At 45.5% G+C, this 21,332-nt stretch overlaps 1 protein-coding gene across 1 annotated transcript in view; it reads right to left on the bottom strand.

Moving 5' to 3' along the window:
- LOC139156204 (protein strawberry notch homolog 2-like) overlaps positions 1 to 20,762 on the bottom strand; it is a gene marked incomplete at its 3' end in the record, with an annotated part of 137,738 nt that extends 116,976 nt beyond the window's left edge. The window contains exons 1-3 of the mRNA XM_070731484.1: positions 20,680 to 20,762; positions 12,170 to 12,217; positions 11,926 to 12,077 (exon numbers count right to left, since the gene is read on the bottom strand). The remainder of the gene's footprint in view (positions 1 to 11,925; positions 12,078 to 12,169; positions 12,218 to 20,679) is intronic.
- Between the last annotated feature and the right edge of the window lie 570 nt (positions 20,763 to 21,332).

The following is a 21,332-nucleotide window of genomic DNA, read 5'->3' as shown; positions in this document are numbered from 1 at the left end:
GTAAAATAATATTTTCTCACGTTGCTTTTGATCTTTCCCCCAACTAACCTCCTTAGTTCTAAGTTGCTTCTCTCCTTGATTAGTTTCCACCCATTGCTTCTCGTCCTGCCTTCAGTCCAATACAATATGGCTGTATCAATCGTGGGAAGAGGAACAGAAGGTTCTGCTTCCCCAAAGCCTTAACACCTACTATCTGAAGGGGAAGAAAGAACGAGGAAGCAAATGCACCTTTTCAAAGTCCCACAAGTCAGCAGCAGGAAGAGGGGAAAATCGGATAGGTAAATGAGAGACAGTAAGCGCTACACAATATTCCTGCCTGGGCAAGCTAGAATCCAACGGGGCCGTCCAACACATTGCATGATGAGAAAGTCGAGAACGAAAAGAAGAGAGGTGGTTTTGTTCTCCAGGGAAAAATGTCCTAAACCACAGAATTTGCTATTACACAAGGAATCTAGTGACGGACATCCGAGGTGGGAAGGCTGCTGGCTTTCGGCGCAGCCTAATCATTTTGGCTTTCCATTAACTCTAAACATCCCAGCCCACATATTCTACATTCCGGTTGCTTAGAGCTGGAACAGGAAAGTGGCCTGGGCGAAAGACCTGGGAATAGAATCCAAGAATTGGTCTGCTTCCCCCTATTTGATGCTCCCAGGAGGGAAAGAGGGTGAGTCAATCCCAGGTAAAGAAGGGCAGGAACAACCCCCCACCCCCAATCTCACGAAGGGGATGCCAGCCCTATTTGCAGCCTTGCTGCAAAGAACCAGATCCTTCTAAAAACACCACCACCACCATGACCACCACATTGGCTTGCCTTCCCCTCCCCAAACCTTGACACAATCTCCTTTCCTCCCCCTCCCACACAAACCTATGAGGAGGTGGGGAGTTGGACTACAATCCCATGCTGATGGTGGGAACCATGGCACCAACTTTTGAGCAGGGGACTGAAAATGTGCTACAGGGGCTTTCCACCTTTCTGATGCCACGACCCGCTCAATACAGTTCCTTGTGTAGTGGTGACCCCCAGCCATAAGTCTAGCGCCAATTCTCCCAACAAAGCTTTAAGCTGATTGGCAGGAAAGTCAGAGCCCCCCCCCCCCCCACACACACACACACTGTAAACACCTGATTGGCCGGATTGTAAAACTATGTTCCAAGGCGCCAGAATAGAAACTTTATTTCGTAACACCATGGGGAATTTGTCTTTTCCCAGGGTCTTAGGCGACCCCATGAAATGGTCATTCGATCCCCACACGGGTCTCTGTCCCCAGGTTGAGAACCACTGGACTATAGGGAAGCGACTCATGACAGATTAACGGAGTTGGAAGGGAACCTTACAGGTCATCTGACTAAGGGGGTAGGCAAAGTTGGTTCTTCTATGACATGTGGACTTCAACTCCCAGGATTCTTGAGCTAGCATGATTGGCTCAGGAATTCTGGGAGCTGAAGTCCACAAGTGATCGAAGAGCCAACTTTGCCTATCTCTGAGCTAGTCCAATCCCCTACCCAAGCAGGAAGAGACCCCACATCTGCCTCTACCCAGGATGGAACTCACAACCTTTTAATTGTGAGGCAGCAAGAGCTCTACCTCTAGATTCTTTTTTGGGGAGAGGGGCAACCGAACCCCCCAAACTTCATTTTCTCTGCTGGGACTTTTGCCTGGCAGCCTGGACGAGATAGGAGCCTCCGAGTGGAACCCCCCCCCCCCATCATGAAGGTCTTGCCGGCGGGGCAGCGAGCCCCGGAGCCAAAGGGAGTTTGAGGGGCGCAGGGCTAAGCCCCCCTCCCCAATTTAGCGGTCTTAAAGGGAGCCCCCCCCCCGCCCTCTCCAAAATTAAGAGAAGAGGGCTCCAACAGAGATAGGGGGCTCTTCAGAGGAGGGGCTTCTCCTAAGGTAAGGGAATCCCCCCCTTAATCAGAGAGGATGGGAGGGGGCTCGTGAGGTCACTGAAGGGAGGGGTCCCGCCGGAGGGAGGGAGGGGGAGCCCCGCTCACCTGGTCTCCACGATCTCCCCCAACACACGAACAGGGACCTTCGGCCGGGAGGAGGAGCAAACGGCGCGAGGCGGCGACGGCGGCGGACTTAAGGCTGCCGGCTTCGAGCTCGGCAGCGGCGGCTCCGGCCTTGACCAACTTCCGGGTTGGCTGCCGCCATCTTGGACTATCATGCGGACTTCCGGCCCGGAGAGAGCGAGAGAGGCGAAGGGGAAAGCCCGACAACAAGACTTCCGTTTCTACGCACGGAGTGCTTCCAATGAGAGGCGCGCCCGCCCGAGGTGGGAAGTCTACAGCTGACGCACGCGCAACCCGGACGTCCGGTTCCCAATCGACAGGATGAGTGGAGCTCCCCCCCCCCTCAAAACGAAAAACCCTTTTTTTCACGGGGATAGAGCAAGGATAGTCAAATGCCCAGAGCGATGTGGAGGTCTCAGTTGGGGAAAGACGGGGCATTGATTCCACCGAGAAATGTACAGAGCGGCGCTTTTTAAATACCTCGTCGTTGGAATAGAAACCGGTCGTCGATGCTCAATTTTTGCTCGTCGTTTTTTAAATCTCTTTGCTTCCGGATTTCATTAGAAACGTGGAAATCAGAGCGTAAGGGGCGTGGTTAGAGAGGAGAGGGCGGGGCAGTGGCAAGAAAGGAGGAAGTGGGGAGTTTGAGAAATGCTGTGGATTTATTGCCGTCGCGCAACTTTTACAATATTAATATTATGAACAATGTCAGCAAAACTTACTAGGATTTTTATGCTCCCATAAAAGGATGCATGGCACAACTTTGATTGAGTGGAAGTTATATTTTATGGAAGTTTGGGCCTCCTTATCAGGGCTACAGACTTCTAATAAATAAATCATGGTTTACATAACTTTGATCAATTTGATTATGTGGCAGCACTTAGCAGCCAGGCAGATCAGTGTTCTCAAAACTTGGAAACTTTAATATCTGTGTACTTCACTTCCCAGAATTCCCCAGGTTGCCATACTGGCTGGGGAAGTTGGGATTTGAAGTCCACATATTTTTAAATTGCTAAGTTTTTTTTTTTAAATAGCAATAGTATTTGGACTTATATACCGCTTCATAGTGCTTTTACAGCCCTCTCTAAGCTGTTTACAGAATCAGCACATTGCCCCCAACTACTGTATCTATCCATCCATCCATCCAGCGGTGGGCTACGAGCCAGAACGCTAAATTGCACTTACCGCGGCGAACTCGCAAGTTCTTGTGGGGCCAGCACGATTTTGTTGCTGCACCTGTAGAGGCAGCAAAATCGTGCACAGAGCCATAGGTGCGCCCATGTTTCAGCATGCGCAGAAGCAAAAAAACCTCACCGAAACACAGGCGCACCTAAGACACTGCGCGATTTTGCTGTCTCCACAGGTACAGCAGCAAAATCGCACTGGCCCCGCAAGAACTTATGAGCCGTGGCAGTGAGCGCAATTTAGCATTCCGGCTCGTAGTCCACCGCTCTATCTATCTATCTATTTTGTCAAACAATTATACAATGGTAATTTGTATAAATAAAACATTAGAAAAGTAATTAATAATAATAATAATAATATTATAATAATAATAATTTATTAGATTTGTATACCGCCCCTCTCCAAAGACTCGGAGCGGCTCACAACAAGACAATACACAATATGCAAATCTAATAGTTAAAAAACAGTTTTAAAAACCCTTACAAAATAGTCATACAGCTCAAACAGACCATACATAAATTATAATAGCTAAGGGGTATATTAATTTCCCCATGCCTGGTGACATAAATGAGTTTTCAGAAGTTTACGAAAGGCAAGGAGGGCGGGGGCAGTCCTAATCTCCGGAGGGAGTTGGTTCTAGAGTGCAGGGCCACCACAGAGAAGGCTCTTCCCTTGGGCCCCGCCAGACAACATTGTTTAGTCGACGGGACTCGGAGAAGGCCAACTGTGTAATGATAGAAGACAATAGGACAGTAGGATAGGGTCGGTAGGCACAATGGTGCGCTTATGCATGCCCCTCACAGACCTCTTAGAAAGGAGGAGAGGTCAATTGTAGATAATCTAAGGTTAAAGGTTTGGGGGTTAGGAGTAGAAACACTATTGCTGAATAGAGAGAGAGAGAGAGAGGTGGGGAGGGAGGGAGAGAGAGAGGTGGCCTACTTCCCGGACGGGAGGGAACGCAGTGGGATAGCAAAAATGGAGCTCCACCCCAGAGCACCCAATTTGCACTGAAAGATGTTGAAAGAAAATGCAGGGCGTGTCCTGCATAAGCCACACCCACAGAGTGGTAGCAAAAATTTTGGTAGCCCTTCGCTGGAGATAGATCCTCATTTGACCCACCTCGGAAGGATGGAAGGCTGACTTGAGCTCATGGTGAGATTTGAACTGCTGAACTACAGCTAGCAGTTAGCTGAAGTAGCCTGCAGTGCTGCACTCTAACTACTGCGCCACCCCAACTATTTGCAAATATGCTATTTGCAGCTACACTTCTCTTATAAATAAAATAAAAATACAGTGATCCCTCGAGTTTCGCGATCTCACCTATTGCGAAACGCTATATCGCGAGTTTTCAACCCGGAAGTAAACTCCACCATCTGCGCATGCATGCCCTTCCACGCATGCGTAGATGGTGGAGTTTCCCCGCCGGGCAGAGGCTTCCCTGGGTCTTCCCCCTCTTGCCCCGGTAAGGCGCGAGCAACGGCGTGGGCGGGCGGGCGGCACGCGCGCAGGGAAACCCCAGGGCCGCTTCCCAGCTGGGAAGCGGCCCCAGCAACAGCGTGGGCGGGCGAAGGGCGGGCGGCGCGCGCGCGGACAAGCAGCAGCAGCGAGGCGGCGGGGAAACCCAATCTTCGGCTCCTCGCTGCTGCGGTGGAAGTAAAAACACCATCTGCGCATGCGCAGATGGTGTTTTTACTTCCGCACCGCTACTTTGCGAAAAATCGATCATCGCGAGGGGTCCTGGAACGGAACCCTCGCGATGATCGAGGGATCACTGTACTTCTTTCCGATCTGGACAAAACAGGGAGCTGAATGAGTTTTAGAAACATAGAAGACTGACGGCAGAAAAAGACCTCATGATCCATCTAGTCTGCCCTTCTGTATTTTATCTTAGGATGGATATATGTTTATCGCAGGCATGTTTAAATTCAGTTACTGTGGATTTATCAACCACGTCTGCTGGAAGTTTGTTCCAAGGATCTACTACTCTTTCAGTAAAATAATATTTTCTCATGTTGCTTTTGATCTTTCTCCCAACTAACTTCAGATTGTGTCCCCTTGTCCTTGTGTTCACTTTATTTATTTATTTATTTATTTATTTATTTATTTATTTATTTATTTATTTATTTATTTATTTATTTATTTATTTATTTATTCGATTTTTATGCCGCCCTTCTCCTTAGACTCAGGGCGGCTTACAACATGTTAGCAATAGCACTTTTTTTAACAGAGCTAGGCTATTGCCCCCACAATCCGGGTCCTCATTTTACCCACCTCGGAAGGATGGAAGGCTGAGTCAACCTTGAGCCGGTGATGAGATTTGAACCGCTGACCCTCAGATCTACAAGTCAGCTTCAGTGGCCTGCAGTACAGCACTCTACCTGATGATTAGTTTCCACAAACAGAAAACAATAACTTAAATCAAGGCGGGAAAACCACATCCCTACCAACAGTGGCATGGCAATTCTATATAAACAGAGCCAACACCACACTTACTAGCGCCTACTAGATCAAGCTTACATAATCGTATAATGAAACTTCTGCAAGAAAGCAACCAAGGTCAATGAGCGCCAGCAGGTCCTCAGTTTTGATGGAGGCTTTTTGAGTAATTTTTCCAGTAACTAAGGGTGTCTTTGATTAATATTTTGAGTTCTTCGAAGTTAACAAAGCGAATTCTGCATGACGAATGCAGAAACTGATAAGAACTGGTTCAAACCTGCCAAGGGGAAGAATCGTACGTGGATCTGAACTTTAGTAAACTCGCCAAAATCATTACAATGTGGGAAGCACACCTCCTGAATGGGACAAGTATTAACATGGACCGCGCTAAGAATGTTATGGGATGTATGTCACACCTAAAGTTCCTGGGCATGCGCACTGGATTGCCAGGTGAGTCAAATGACGCCAAGCGATGAGAGAACTCATTCAGAATAATAGAACAGGAGAATAACAGGGGTGTTAAACTTGCGATGTCATGTTGTCACGTATTGTGATTTTCCCCCCCCTTTGCTAAACCAGGGGTGGGCATGGCCAGTGTATGACTTATATGGCCCAGAGGCCACAAGCTTATTATTATTTATTATTATTATTATTTATTAGATTTGTATGCCGTCCCTCTCCATAGACTCGGGGCGGCTCACAATAATGACAAATCTAATAATTTAAAAAACACTAAAACCCCCATTATTAAAAGCAAACACACACACAAACATACCATGTATAAACTGTATAGGCCCGGGGGAGATGTCTCAGTTCCCCCATGCCTGACGGCAGAGATTGGTCTTAAGAACTTTACGAAAGGCAAGGAGGGTGGGGGCAGTTCTGATCTCTGGGGGGAGTTGATTCCAGAGGGTCGGGGCTGCCACAAAGAAGGCTCTTCTCCTGGGTCCCACCAAACGACATTGTTTAGTCGACGGGACCCGGAGAAGGCCAACTCTGTGGGACCTAACCGGTCGCTGGGATTCGTGCGGCAGAAGGCGGTCCCGGAGATATTCTGGTCCGATGCCATGAAGGGCTTTATAGGTCATAACCAACTTTGAATTGTGACCGGAAATTGATCGGCAACCAATGCAGACTGCGGAGTGTTGGTGTGACATGGGCATACCTTGGGAAGCCCATGATTGCTCTCGCAGCTGCATTCTGCACGATCTGAAGTTTCCGAACAAAGCTTGACCCAGATTTGTTGAAGGTGATACGTAAATTGCTTAGAGAGGGCTGTAAAACACTGTGAAGCAATATATAAGTCTAAGCGCTAATGCTGGTGCTATAACTGAGTCAATTGTCAAACATCCGAATGTAAATCACATGACCACAGGGATGCTGCAATGGTCATAAATGTGAAAAATAGCCTTAAGTAAAGACTATTTACTTAAAATTAAAAAAATAGTCTTAATATTACATCTGTCGCGGCCGAACTGTACAGTGGTACCTCTACTTAAGAATGCCTTCTACTTATGAACTTTTCTAGATAACAACCGGGTTTTTAAGATTTTTTTGCCTCTTCTCAAGAACCATTTTCCACTTATGAACCCAAGCCTGTGAAACTGTAACTGGAAAAGGCAGAGAGAAGCCTCTGTGGGGCCTCTCTAGGAATCTCCTGGGAGGAAACAGGGCCGGAAAAGGTGGGGAGAAGCCTCTGTGGGGCCCCTCTAGGAATTTCCTGGGAGGAAATAGGGCCAGAAAAGGTGGGGTGAAGCCTCCGTGGGGCCCCTCTAGGAAGCTCCTGGGAGAAAACAGGACTGGAAAAGGTGGGGAGAAGCCTCCGTGGGGCCTCTCTAGGAATCTCCTGGGAGGAAACATGGCCTCATACTCCCTGTGGTTTCCCCAATCGCATGCATTATTTGCTTTTACATTGATTCCTATGGGAAAAATTGTTTCTTACGAACTTTTCCACTTAAGAACCCGATCACAGAACGAATTAAGTTCGTAAGTACAGGCACTACTGTATGAGCGGTACACATGCATGTTGATTCGGTTGTTTGCCTTGTAGGGTTTAAAATGGGGTTTTATTGTCTTAATTTAATACAGTGGTACCTCATCTTACAAACGCCTCTTCTAACGAACTTTTCAAGATACGAACCCGGTGTTTAAGATTTTTTTGCCTCTTCTTCCAAACTATTTTCACCTTACAAGCCGCTGCTGCTGGGATGAAGGGGGGGGAGTTCCCCCTTTTTTGAAGAAAAGGGAGGGGCGGGCTTGGAGGGGGAAAAGACTCCATTTAAATAACTAGGAGAACAGCGTGCTTGCAGAGGCACTGAAAGGGTGTCTTTTGAAGAAAGAAAAGGGAGGGGCAGCTTGGAGGAGTAAAGATTTTGCATGCTTGCAAAGGCACTGAAACGGTGTCTTTTGAAGACAGAAAAGGGAGGGGCGCCCCCCTTGCCTTTCTTCCTTCCCACTCACCCTTTAGCCTAGCCTGGCTTCTTCCACCCGCCCCCTTTAGCTGCTCCTCCCTGCCCTCTGTTCGCCTCCCTTCTAAAGTTTGGGATTTTCCTGAAGGATTTGCAGGCATTATTTGCTTTTACATTGATTCCTATGGGAAACATTGTTTCGTCTTACGAACTTTTCACCTTAAGAACCTCCTCCTGGAACCAATTAGGTTCGTATGATGAGGTACCACTGTATTTTGACTTCTTTTATATTGTACTGTATTTTTCATATTGCTATGAGCCGCCCTGAGTCTCATTGCGAGTCGATGGCATAGAAGCCTGAATGAATGCATAAATACATACATACATACATACATACATACATACATACATACATACATACTACTTTGTCGGTGCCGTTGTGATTTCGAACAGTCATTAAGCAAACAATGTGTTGGTTATGGCCTATAAAGCCCCACATGCCATTGGAGTAGATTACTTGTGGAACCGTCTTCTGCATCATGTATCCCAGCAGCTGGTTAGGTCCCAAAGAGTTGGCCTTCTCCAGGTCCCGTCAGCTAGGCAATGGTGCCTGGCAGGACCTAGGGCAGGACCTTCTATGTGGTGGCCCCGGCCCTCTGGAATCAACTCCCCCCCAGAGATTCATACTGCTGCCACCCTGCCGGCCTTCCGTAAAGCCTTAAAAATGCACCTCTGCCGACAGGCTTGGGGCCACTGATCATTAACATGTAGCCCGGTCTATCTTTGAATGAATAATGTTAGGACAAAATGTAGAGGATTGTTTTTTTATATAATTTGAGATTTTAGAATATGACTTTTAAAGATTTTTTTACATGAGTCTAGATTTAACGGTTTTTAGTATTTTTAGTATTAGTATTTTCACATACTGTACTTTGTATTGGTTTTGTTGTAAGCCGCCCTGTGTCTCAGGAGAAGGGCAGCATAGAAATATAATAAATATTTTATTTATTTATTCATTTGTCCAATACACAATACATATGGAAGAGAATAGACATGAAGTAATATATATAAAGATAATATGTAAAAATAGAGGAGAGGATATATGAAAGAAGAAAATATATATCATATATGAGATAAAGGAAAACAATTGGACAGGGGACGAAAGGCACACTAGTGCACTTATGTACACCCCTTACTGACCTCTTAGGAACCTGGAGAGGTCAATCTTGGAGAGTCTAAGGGAGAAATGTTGGGGGTTAGGGGTTGACACTATTGAGTCTGGTAATGAGTTCCACGCTTCGACAACTCGATTGTTAAAGTCATATTTTTTACAGTCAAGTTTGGAGCGGTTAATATTAAGTTTGAATCTGTTGCGTGCTCTTGTGTTGTTGCGGTTGAAGCTGAAGTAGTCATTGACCGGTAGGACGTTGCAGAATATGATCTTGTGGGCAATACTTAAATCGTGTTTTAGGCGCCGTAGTTCTAAGCTTTCTAGACCCAGGATTGTTAGTCTATTTTCGTAGGGTATTCTGTTTCGAGTGGAGGAGTGAAGGGCTCTTCTGGCGAAATAAACTGTTGTAAATTGAGGACTCCCTGTACGTGCATCTAAACATACCTCCTCGTGAATTGTAAGGATTGGCAGGAGGTCATGAATAAAACAGAAGCATCATCTGAGAACGGCTAAATTGAGAAACCGGATACCGAGCGCGTCAACCGTAAGAGAGTTTCAGGTTCGCCCCAAATACCCGCTAAGAAAAGAGAAATTTCTTCTCTTCACAGGAAACAACATACACTGCTGAAAAAAATAAAGGGAACACTTAAACAGCCCAATATAACTCCAAGTAAATCAAACTCCTGTGAAATCAAACTTGCCCACTTAGGAAGCAGCACTGATTGACAATCGATTTCACCTGCTGTTGTGCACATTCAACTTTGTACAGAACAAAATATTCATTGAGAATATTTCATTCATTCAGATCTAGGATGTGTTCTTTGAGGGTTCCCTTTATTTTATTTTTTTGAGCAGTGTATTTATAAAGGGGTATTCCAGCCACAATTCAAAGTGCTGGTTATGACCTATAAAGTCCTTCATGGCATCGGATCAGAATATCTCCGGGACCGCCTTCTGCTGCACGAATCCAAGAGACCGATTAGGTCCCACAGAGTTGGCCTTCTCCGGGTTCCACCAATATCTAAAAACCCTTTATTTAAAAAGCCAAACATACACACAAGCATACCATGCATAAACTATATAAGCCTGGGGGAGATGGCTCAATTCCCCCATGCCTGATGGCAGAGGTGGGTTTTAAGGAGTTTATGAAAGGCAAGGAGGGTGGGGTCAATCCTAATCTCCGGAGGGAGCTGGTTCCAGAGGGTCGGGGCCGCCACAGAGAAGTCTCTTTATTATTATTAATATTTACTAAATTTGTATGCCACCCCTCTCCGTAGACTCTTCCCCTGGGTCCCGCCAGATGACATTGTTTAGTCGACGGGACCCGGAGAAAGCCAACTCTGTGGGACCTAACTGGTCGCTGGGATTTGTGCGACAGAAGGCGGTCCCGGAGATGACATTATTATTATTATTATTATTATTATTATTATTATTATTATTATTATTAACGCTCTCTACATGGGGCTACCTTTGAAAAGTGTTTGGAAACTTCAGATCGTGCAGAATGCAGCTGCGAGAGCAATCATGGGCTTTCCCAAAAACGCCCATGTCACACCAACACTCCGCAGTCTGCATTGGGTGCCGATCAGTTTCCGGTCACAATTCAAAGTGTTGGTTATGACCTATAAAGCCCTTCATGGCACCGGACCAGATTATCTCAGGGACCGCCTTCTGCCGCACGAATCCCAGCGACCGATTAGGTCCCACAGAGTGGGCCTTCTCCGGGTCCCGTCAACTAAACAATGTCGTTTGGCGGGACCCAGGGGAAGAGCCTACTCTGTGGCAGCCCCGGCCCTCTGGAACCAACTCCCCCCAGATATCAGAATTGCCCCCACCCTCCTTGCCTTTTGTAAGCTCCTTAAAACCCACCTCTGCCATCAGGCATGGGGGAACTGAGATATTCTTTCCCCCTGGGCCTCTACAGTTTATACATGGTATGTCAGTATGTATGTCTGGTTTTTATAATAAGGGTTTTTAGTTGTTTTATTATTGGATTGCTACATATTGTTTTTATTACTATTGTTAGCCGCCCCGAGTCCACGGAGAGGGGTGGCATACAAATCCAATAAATAAATAAATAAATAAAGTATTATTATTATTATTTAATATTTCTTAACAACTTTTTTTTTTTTTTAAGAGCTACTCTGGATTTTAGTTGCCGTATTTGAAAACAGAGCAGCCTCATCTACGATGGCTGTCCTTAGCAAGGTGTAAAAGCGAAAACAAAAGAGATACTGAGGCAAGATGGCTACGGCAGCCCCATTCTGTAGCTCCGGTAGCCTCCTCCTCCCATTTCTGGAGAAGAGAAAAAGAGAGTTCATTTCAAATAAACATTTCAGTGGATTCCAGCAAACTGCGAGTCTCGTTTGTTCTTTAAGGGCTTTTTTTCACGAAGGCTTTGAACCAAGATCATACATGAAGCTCTACAACTCAGGGAAGAAAATCTACAGGCAGAAATAAAAATAAATTAAATAAAATTAAGATCCACATGTTTCCAAGCTCAAACTCGGTCACACAACAGGTGTTAACCATCTTTTAACACACAACCTCCTTGCCTGCTTCTCCCTCCCTCCTTTTTGTCAGCACCTGTTTTTAGAAAAGACCAATAATTTTTATCAGCTGTTACGATACCCGCCGTGAACTGAAAACGAGACCTACTTCCTATCTGTTCTGAGTTGGGGAGCCTCTTCGTCCAATTTTAGTTTGCAGGCTTACCTGAGATTTAGGGAATTCCTTCGCTGGCTGTTGGTTGTTTTGTTTTGTGGCTGTCTTCTCTCCTTCCGATCAAGACTGTCAACTCTTCCTCCTTCCCCGAGGCTCATGTCAACATCACCCAGTGGGTTTCACTTTCTTCTTTGAAGACACTCCTAGGTTTAAAAAAAACAAAGAAAGAAAGAAAGTCCTTGTTTGAATTTTCCTGCTTAAGATTCATGTGTAATTTCCAGCCTCCAATACTTACAGGGAGCCCTTGACTTAACAATATTTATGTATCAGGGCGGCTCACAACCTATCAAAAGAATAATAATAATAATTAATAATAATAATAATAATAATAATAATAATAATAATAATAATTTATTAGACTTGTATGCCGCCCCTCTCCGGAGACTCGGGGTGGCTCACAACAATGATAAAACAATATTTATTATTTATTTATTCATTCATTTGTCCAATACACAAATACATAGGAAGAAAATAGACATGTGATAATGTAAAAAGAGGGTGAAGGTGAACTTAGAGGAGAGGATATGTGAAAGGAAGAGAATATATAAGATAGGTGAAAGAAAGGAAAGACAATTGGACAGGGGACGAAAGGCACACCAGTGCACTTATATACGCCCCTTACTGGCCTCTTAGGAACCTGGAGAGGTCAATCGTGGAGAGTCTAAGGGAGAAATGTTGGGGGTTAGGGGTTGACACAATTGAGTCCGGTAGTGAGTTCCAAGCTTCGATAACTCGATTGTTGAAATCACATTTTTTACAGTCAAGTTTGGCTTTGTAAAAGTACAAATCTAATAATTAAAACTATGGCTAAAACCCATTATCTTTAAAAACAAGCAATAGTACAATATCACAATCATTACCACACATAACTTTTAATGGTTAGAAGAGGGGCACGTGCTAGTTGCCCCATGCCTGGCGACATAGATAGGTCTTAAGGCTCTTGCAAAAGGCAGGGAGGGTGGGGGCAGTCCGAATCTCCGGAGAGAGCTGGTTCCAGAGGGCCGGGGCCGCTACAGAGAAGGCTCTTCCCCTAGGCCTCGCCAGACGACATTATCTGATCGACAGCATCTGGAGAAAGCCAGCTTTGTGGGACCTGATCGGCCGCTGGGATTTATGCGGCAGAAGGCGGTCCTGTAAGTAGTCTGGTCCGATGCCGTGTAGGGCTTTATAGGTCATCACCAACACTTTGAATTGTGTCCGGAAACCAATTGGCAACCAATAAACAATATATATATATATCTAAAAAAGTCAATTAATATTGATAAAAAACTTAAAAAACTCTAATAACATTTAAAAACATTCATTCCTATTCACACTGCAGGACATACTACACTCGTTGGCTAGGGGACTGGGGTGTAATGGCCCCAAGCCTGGCTTCACAGATAGGTCTTTAAACTCTTATGGAAAGCGAGGAGGGTGGGGGCAGTGCAAATCTCCCGGGGGAGATGATTCCAGTGGGCCGGGGCCCTCACAGAGAAGGCTCTTCCCCTAGTTGACGGGACCCGGAGAAGGCCAACTCTGTGGGATCTAACTGGTCGCTGGGACTCATGCGGCAGAAGGCAGTACCGCAGATAACAATAGCTTGTTTAGGGACCGTTCAACATTACAACAGTTCCGGGGGGGGGGGGAGTGATAGACAGTTTTTCACGCTTAAGACTGTTGCGGCGTGCCCTGTGGTCATGTGATCAAAATTCATCAACTAAGGCAGTGGATGGATGGAAAAGAAAGAAGAAGAGGAAGGAAAGAAGGGAGGGAGGAAGGAAGGAAGGAAGAAGTGGAGAAAGAATGGGGAGGGAAGGAGGGTGGGAGAGAGGGTGAGAGGGAGGGAAGGGAGGGAGGGAGGAGAAGGAAGGAAGGAAGGAAGGAAGGAAGGAAGGAAGGAAGGAAGGACATCAGTCTCTGGAGAGTTCATTCCAGAAGGCTGGAACTGCTACTATCAGCCCTCTCAAGTAAACAAGGCAGGGAATATGTCCAGATGAGCAAATGAACGAATCCCAACCACCGGTTAGGTCCCACAGAGTTGACCTTTTCCGGGTCCCGTTGACAAAACAATGTCATCTGGTGGGATCCAGGGGAAGAGCCTTTTCTGTGGTGACCCTGACCCTCTGGAATCAACTCCCCCTGGAGATTAGGACTGCCCCCACCCTCCTTGCCTTTCTCAAACTCCTTAAAAAAAACCTCTGTCACCAGGCATGGGGAAATTGATTCCCGTGGGCCGTTTCCGCTTTACGTATGGTTTGTATGAGATGTATGATTGTTTTTTATATTAAGGGTTTTAAATTGTTTTAACATAGAATAGATAGAATAGAATTTTTATTGGCCAAGTGTGATTGGGCACACAAGGAATTTGTCTTGGTGCATATGCTCTCAGCGTACATAAAATAAAATATACATTTGTCAAGAATCATGTGGTACGACACTTAATAATTGTCATAGGGGTCAAATAAGCAATGAAGAAGTAATATTAATAAAAATCTTAGGATATAAGCAACAAATTACAGTCATACAGTCAACATGGGAGGAAATGGGCGAAAGGAATGATGCGAAAAACTAGTAGAATAGAAGTGCAGATTTAGTAGAAAGTCTGACAGTGTTGAGGGAATTATTTGTTTAGTAGAGTGATGGCGTTTGGAAAAAAAATTGTTGTTGTGTCTAGTTGTCTTGGTGTGCAGTGCTCTTTAGTGATGTTTTGAGGGTAGGACTTGAAACAGTTTGTGTCCAGGATGTGAGGGGTCAGTAAATATTTTCCCCGCCCTCTTTTTGACTCGTGCAGTACACAGGTCCTCAATGGAAGGCAGGTTGGCAGCCATTGTTTTTTCTGCAGTTCTGATTCTCCTCTTTTAAGGGGTAGTGATTTCTGACAGTCTCAAAATGGGTGAGCAGTGTGGTCGGGCAGTAGGAAAAGCAAGTAGGATGCTTGGCTGCATAGCTAGAGGTATAACAAGCAGGAAGAGGGAGATTGTGATCCCCTTATATAGAGCGTTGGTGAGACAACATTTGGAATACTGTGTTCAGTTCTGGAGACCTCACCTACAAAAAGATATTGACAAAATTGAACGGGTCCAAAGACGGGCTACAAGAATGGTGGAAGGTGTTGAGTATATGTAAATAGTTAACTGAGGTAAAAAAGCTGTCTCCGGGCAGAAATTGTAAAAAATACAAGGTCGCGTCTGATTGGACCAGACGCATGACAGTTCCTTTTGGCGCGAGCTACAAACAGTATAAATAGAGCTGTATTTTCCACTAACAGCTCAGACGAGTTCCATGCTGGAGTCACTTTTCAAAAAGAGCTAATAAAGGAACCGTCTACCGAGTACTTGTCTGGTCTCACTTCATTTCATTGGCGACGAGAACCGAAGAAACCACGCGTGCAGGATGAACAATCTCCAGATCGGCCGGGTTCCTGACTTTTTCGACCCCCAAAAGTCGTCGTGGAGCGCCTACATGACAAGATTCGAAATCTTCCTTGAAGCGGCTGGAATGGGAAACGCCGAAGCCGACAGGAAGTGGGCTATTTTTCTCAACTATTGCGGTCAAGAAATCTTCGACCTCGTGCAGACTCTAACCGACCCGCTCCCGGCGAAATCCGTTCCATGGGACGACCTACAAGCAAGACTCGCAAATCACTTCAAGCCCACGAAGCCAGCCGTGGTGTTCCGACACCAATTTTCAAGAATGGCTCAACGGGACTCCGAGTCCATCAATCAATTCGCTACGCGACTTCGAACGGTGCTGTCAAAGTGCAAGTTTGACAGCCCGGAAGCTCGCCTCACCGACGCCCTTATCTTCGGGATGAAAAACTCCACCGTCCGTAATAAGCTCCTCACCGAGGACGAGCCTACACTCCAAGCTGTCATTAAGTTAGCTCAAACCGCCGAGGTCGCCGACGCGGCTGCAAAAGAGCTTAAAGAGCACGAGAAGAAGGAAACCGTCTCCAAAATCACCTCTTCTGATCTCCAAGCCGAGCCTTCCGACGACCTCAGCCCACCAGCCAGCGCCGACGACACCTGTCTCCTATTGGCAGCAGACCCATCTAGACATCCCAGATACCCTCGCCCCTCCACCCCCTGCTCCGGCTGCCGAGGGAACCACCCACGACAACGCTGCCCCTTTCGGGACGCCATCTGCTGCCGCTGCAACCGGCGCGGCCACATCGCCGAGGCTTGCAGAGCCCCCCTACCCGAGGAGTCCTTCTCCACTCCTCGGCCACAGAGATACAACAACCAGGCACAACAACCGCGGGACAACAGGTTCTCCAGAGGCTCAAACCGGAGAAACTACGCGGCTGCTAACCGCGACTACTCAAGAGGTAACGCACAACTTTACGTTAATAGCACAAATACAATGCAAGGGAACAAAATTGTAATCTCCCTGCTCCTCAATGGCAAGCCTTGCGATCTAGAACTGGACACAGGGTCTAAATATTCTATTATGCCTTGGGGCAAGTTTAAAATGTATATTCCTAATCTGCGTAAATCTGACTTAACGCAAACCTCATTGGTAATTAGAGATTTTCAGGGAAATGTCATTCCTGTGTTGGGAGAAGTATATGTGCCTGTACAATTTAAAAATGTAAAATGTTCTCTTCCAATAATTGTGGTTGCGGGGGCTAAACACTCTCTCCTTGGTCTAACTTGGATGTGCCCTTTGGGCATTGAAATCTCAGGGGTTTGTATGTTTAATGCTGATACTGATATTCCAAACTTTGTAAACGAATTCCCAGAGGTATTCAGCCCCACTTTGGGTACTTATAAGGGGACCCCTATCTCTTTTTCTATAGACCCTAACGTTCCCCCGGTCAGACTCAAGCCTCGAAGGGTCCCTTTACCTCTTCTACCCAAATTAGACCAGCAGCTAGATAAACTCATATCTCAGGGCATACTAGTCCCTGTTGAGCAAGGGCCTTGGGAAACACCCATAGTCACGCCACTAAAACCAGATGGCTCCTTAAGGGTCTGTGCGGACTATAAATCAACACTAAACAAAGCCCTCCAGCATCACCCATATCCAATCCCGGTGGTCCAGCATCTCCTTCATTCACTAGGAGAGGGGAGGGTTTTTGCAAAAATCGACCTTGCGCAAGCATACCAACAACTTCCGGTCGATGAGCCTACATCTCTGGCGCAAACCATTGTGACCCACAGGGGGGCCTTTAGGTGCACAAGGTTACAATTTGGGGTAAGCATAGTCCCCGGCATATTTCAATGCTTGATGGAGCGTTTATTGGCGGGTATTGAGGGAACTATCCCCTACTTTGATGATATACTTATTTCAGGACAAACCCAGTCACAACTGAATCAAAGAATCCGAGCAGTATTACAGAGGCTACAATCTAAGGGCTTAAGGGTCAAAGCAGATAAATGCGTATGGGGGACTGGAAGTGTTGAATTCCTGGGATATAGGATAGATGGTAACGGCATCCACCCCACTACAGAAAAATTAAAAGCTATAACTGAAGCACCCGAACCAAAAACTAAGACAGAATTACAAGCGTTTTTAGGCCTTCTTAATTTTTACTCTATCTTTTTGAAACAGAAGGCAACGGCCACAGAACCCCTACACCGGCTGCTTCAGAAGGGAATTCCCTGGACCTGGGGCATACCTGAATGCGAAGCTTTTGGTCAAATTAAAAAATTGTTGACCTCCAAGAGCGTGGTGGTTCAATATAGTTCAGTATTGCCCCTAAGGCTTACGTGCGACGCTTCAGCTTATGGGGTGGGTGGGGTATTGGCTAATGTAATGCCCAACAATACCGAAGCGACAATCGCATTTTTCTCTAGAACTATGTCATCCTCTGAAAGGAACTAAAGCCAACTGGACAAAGAGGCTTTGGCCTTAGTAGCAAGTGTAAAAAAATTGCATAACTATCTTTTTGGGAGGAGATTTGAATTAATCACTGATCACAAGCCCCTATTAGGTCTTCTGGCTTCTAACAAGCCAACACCTCCTTTCATGCCCCCCAGACTAATTAGGTGGGCATTGTTCCTCTCAGGGTACCAATATGACCTAATCCACAAAGGGGGAAAGTCAATAAATCATGCAGACGATCTAAGCAGGTGCCCCATGGCTGAATTAGTGGAAGACCCAACCCCATCAGAAGATGTATTACTTTTAGATTTTGAAGAAAACCCTTTGACTACAGCCAAAGAGGTGGCTGAGCACACCAAAAAAGACCCAATTCTGCAAAGGGTCATCAATTGCATACAGAAGGGTTGGCATGGAGACCCTGAGGAAGCACGGTTAGCAGATTTTAAAACTAAGAGGTTAGAGTTGTCATACATGAGGGGTTGTGTGTTATGGGGTGATAGAGTGGTCATTCCTGATGGTCTAAAACAAAAAGTACTCATTATGTTGCATGTGGGCCATCCTGGCATTGTCAGAATGAAAGGTTTGGCCAGGGGACATGTGTGGTGGCCAGGCCTAGATACCGACATTGAACAGCGGGTAGCCAAATTTGACCCATGCCAGGAGTCACGACCTAATCCCCCTAAAACTACTCCAACAGAATGGGAGAAACCCACAGGGCCATGGTCAAGAATACACATCGACTTCGCAGGCCCAATAGGGTCTCAGTACTTCCTAATTGTAGTAGACGCCTTCTCTAGATGGGTTGAAATAATAGCCATGCATAATATAACCACATGTGCCACTATTAAAGCCTTGTACCATTTGTTTGCAACTCATGGATGTCCAGATTTACTAGTCTCTGATAATGGGCCGCAACTAACAGCTAGACAATTTGAAATGTTTCTGAGCAATTTGGGGGGTCAGACACGCACTCATATCCCCTTACTCGCCATGGGCTAATGGTCTTGCAGAACGTTATGTTCGCGTAGCAAAGGAAGCACTACGCAGAGCAGGTCCAGGGGAAGTACAGCAAAATTTAGACCAATTTTTATTAATGCAACACATTACACCCAATTCTATTACCCATAAGAGTCTTGCAGAAATTTTAATGGGTAGAAAACTAAGATCTCCCCTGGACAGGTTGCACCCTCGGTATTGCACTACCAATTGTTATGATGTTATATCTGTACCACCAGAAAGAAATTTGTACCTTGGTCAGTATGTATTTGCTAAAAATTTTGATGGGGGGTTAAATTGGATCAAGGGAAAAATAATACAACAAACCGCTCCAAAAACGTATTTTGTACAACTTGAGGACGGCCGTATATGGAAACGGCACATTGATCATTTGCGAGGGCGCATTGAATCAAACCGTGAACAAACCGCTAACATGAATTCTTCCCCCCAAGCAGACTTTTGTACACAGCCTGATTTGTTGGATTTACAAATGGACTCACCCGGACAGGAAAGGTCCTCCGGCGACACCGAGCCAACTTCATCTTCTTCAGAGGTCGGTACGATGCCTGCATACTCGACTCAGCAGGCCAGAGCCCCAACTCGGGCCCAGCCACACTCAGGAGCTAGCAGCGAACCGACCTCCACCGTGGAAATTCCGGACTCAAATGATCTGCGCAGGTCAGAGCGAGCCTCGCGCAGACCAAGCAGATTGGCGGATTACATCACATGGCTCACTGATTGACATTACTACAAACTAAGGAGGGAGGGGTGTTGAGTATATGTAAATAGTTAACTGAGGTAAAAAGGCTGTCTCCGGGCAGAAATTGTAAAAAATACAAGGTCGCGTCTGATTGGACCAGACGCATGACAGTTCCTTTTGGCGCAAGCTACAAACAGTATAAATAGAGCTGTATTTTCCACTGACAGCTCAGACGAGTTCCATGCTGGAGTCACTTTTCAAAAAGAGCTAATAAAGGAACCGTTTACCGAGTACTTGTCTGGTCTCACTTTATTTCAGAAGGTCTTAAGTATAAAACATATCAGGAAAGACTTAATGAACTCAATCTGTATAGTTTGGAGGTCAGAAGGAAAAGGGGGGACATGATCGAAACATTTAAATATGTTAAAGGGTTAAATAAGGTTCAGGAGGGAACTGTTTTTAATAGGAAAGTGAACACAAGAACAAGGGGACACAATCTGAAGTTAGTTGGGGGAAAGATCAAAAGCAATGTGAGGAAATATTATTTCACTGAAAGAGTAGTAGATCCTTGGAACAAACTTCCAGCAGATGTGGTTGGTAAATCCACAGCAACTGAATTTAAACATGCCTGGGATAAACATATATCAATCCTAAGATAAAATACAGGAAATAGTATAAGGGCAGATGGACCATGAGGTCTTTTTCTGCCGTCAGTCTTCTATGTTTCTATGTTTAACCATTGGATTTGTACTGTTTTGTTGTGAGCTGCTCCGAGTCTCCAGAGAGGGACAGCATACAAATGTAATAAATAATAATAATAAATAAAATTCCATTTTATCGTAAGAGTCTTTTTAACAGAATCTCGCCAATCTGAAGTTAAAATGGTTTGCAAATCGGAGTCACCCCTCATAGAGGGGGAGAATCAAAGTCGATTCACTTTCCCTTTCTTTGTCTTACAGATAGTCTTAAGACCATAACCGACACCCAGAATGATGCCCAGGCCCTCTCCCTTCCTCCCACGAGAGGAACAGCTCACCAAAGAGAATAAACATGAACATAAACTTAGCAACCAGATAAGGAAGCTGCAGGCTCTATAATATCACCAGATGTGGCGTTATCTGCAGGGCCATAGGGGAAAAATAAAATAGAAAGTACTAGCAGTATGTACTCCGAAAATAGGCAGCCGGGAAAAAGGTGCTTTCCAGATTATTGTGCCAGGTGTCAAAGTACAAATCCTTTACCTGTTGATCCTGAATTGTTAAACTTCTGCTTGGTGAAATTATTTCCTGGCTGCCAATTCCCGTAACCTCAAGGTGGTTGAACTGGAGATGTTGGAGATCCAGGTTTCTCAACCATGGTGGCTTTAAGATGTAGGGACTTCAACTCCCAGAATTCCTCAGAGAGCACCAAGCCCCGCTCATTTCAACCCTGAGCTACAAATATTTCCCTTTATTATGATAATAATAATAATAATAATAATAATAACAACAACAACAACAACAACAACAACAACAACAACAGAGTTGAAAGGGACCTTGGGGGTCTTCTAGTCCAACCCCCTGCTTAGGCAGGAAACCCTACGCTACTTCAGACAGATGGTTATCCAACATCTGCTTTAAAACTTCTAATGTTGGAGCATTCACAACATCTGGAGGCAAGCTGTTCCACTGATTGTTCTGTAAGAAAAATTCTCCGTAGTTCTAAGTTGCTTCTCTCCTTGTTTAGTTTCCACCCTTTGCTTCTTGTTTTACCCTCAGGTGCTTTGGAGAATAGCTTGACTCCCTCTTCTTTGTGGCAAGCCCTGAGATACAGCTCATCTGTTTGGAACCCATATTGCATCTCAGACATCAACACCCTTGAAAATGTCCAAAGATACTTCACCAGAAGAGCCCTT

This window comes from Erythrolamprus reginae, unplaced genomic scaffold (genome assembly GCF_031021105.1).
Source record: "Erythrolamprus reginae isolate rEryReg1 unplaced genomic scaffold, rEryReg1.hap1 scaffold_99, whole genome shotgun sequence".
NCBI lineage: Eukaryota > Metazoa > Chordata > Lepidosauria > Squamata > Dipsadidae > Erythrolamprus > Erythrolamprus reginae.
Note: the sequence above shows the minus strand (reverse complement) of the source record. Positions and strands in the feature narration are given on the sequence as shown.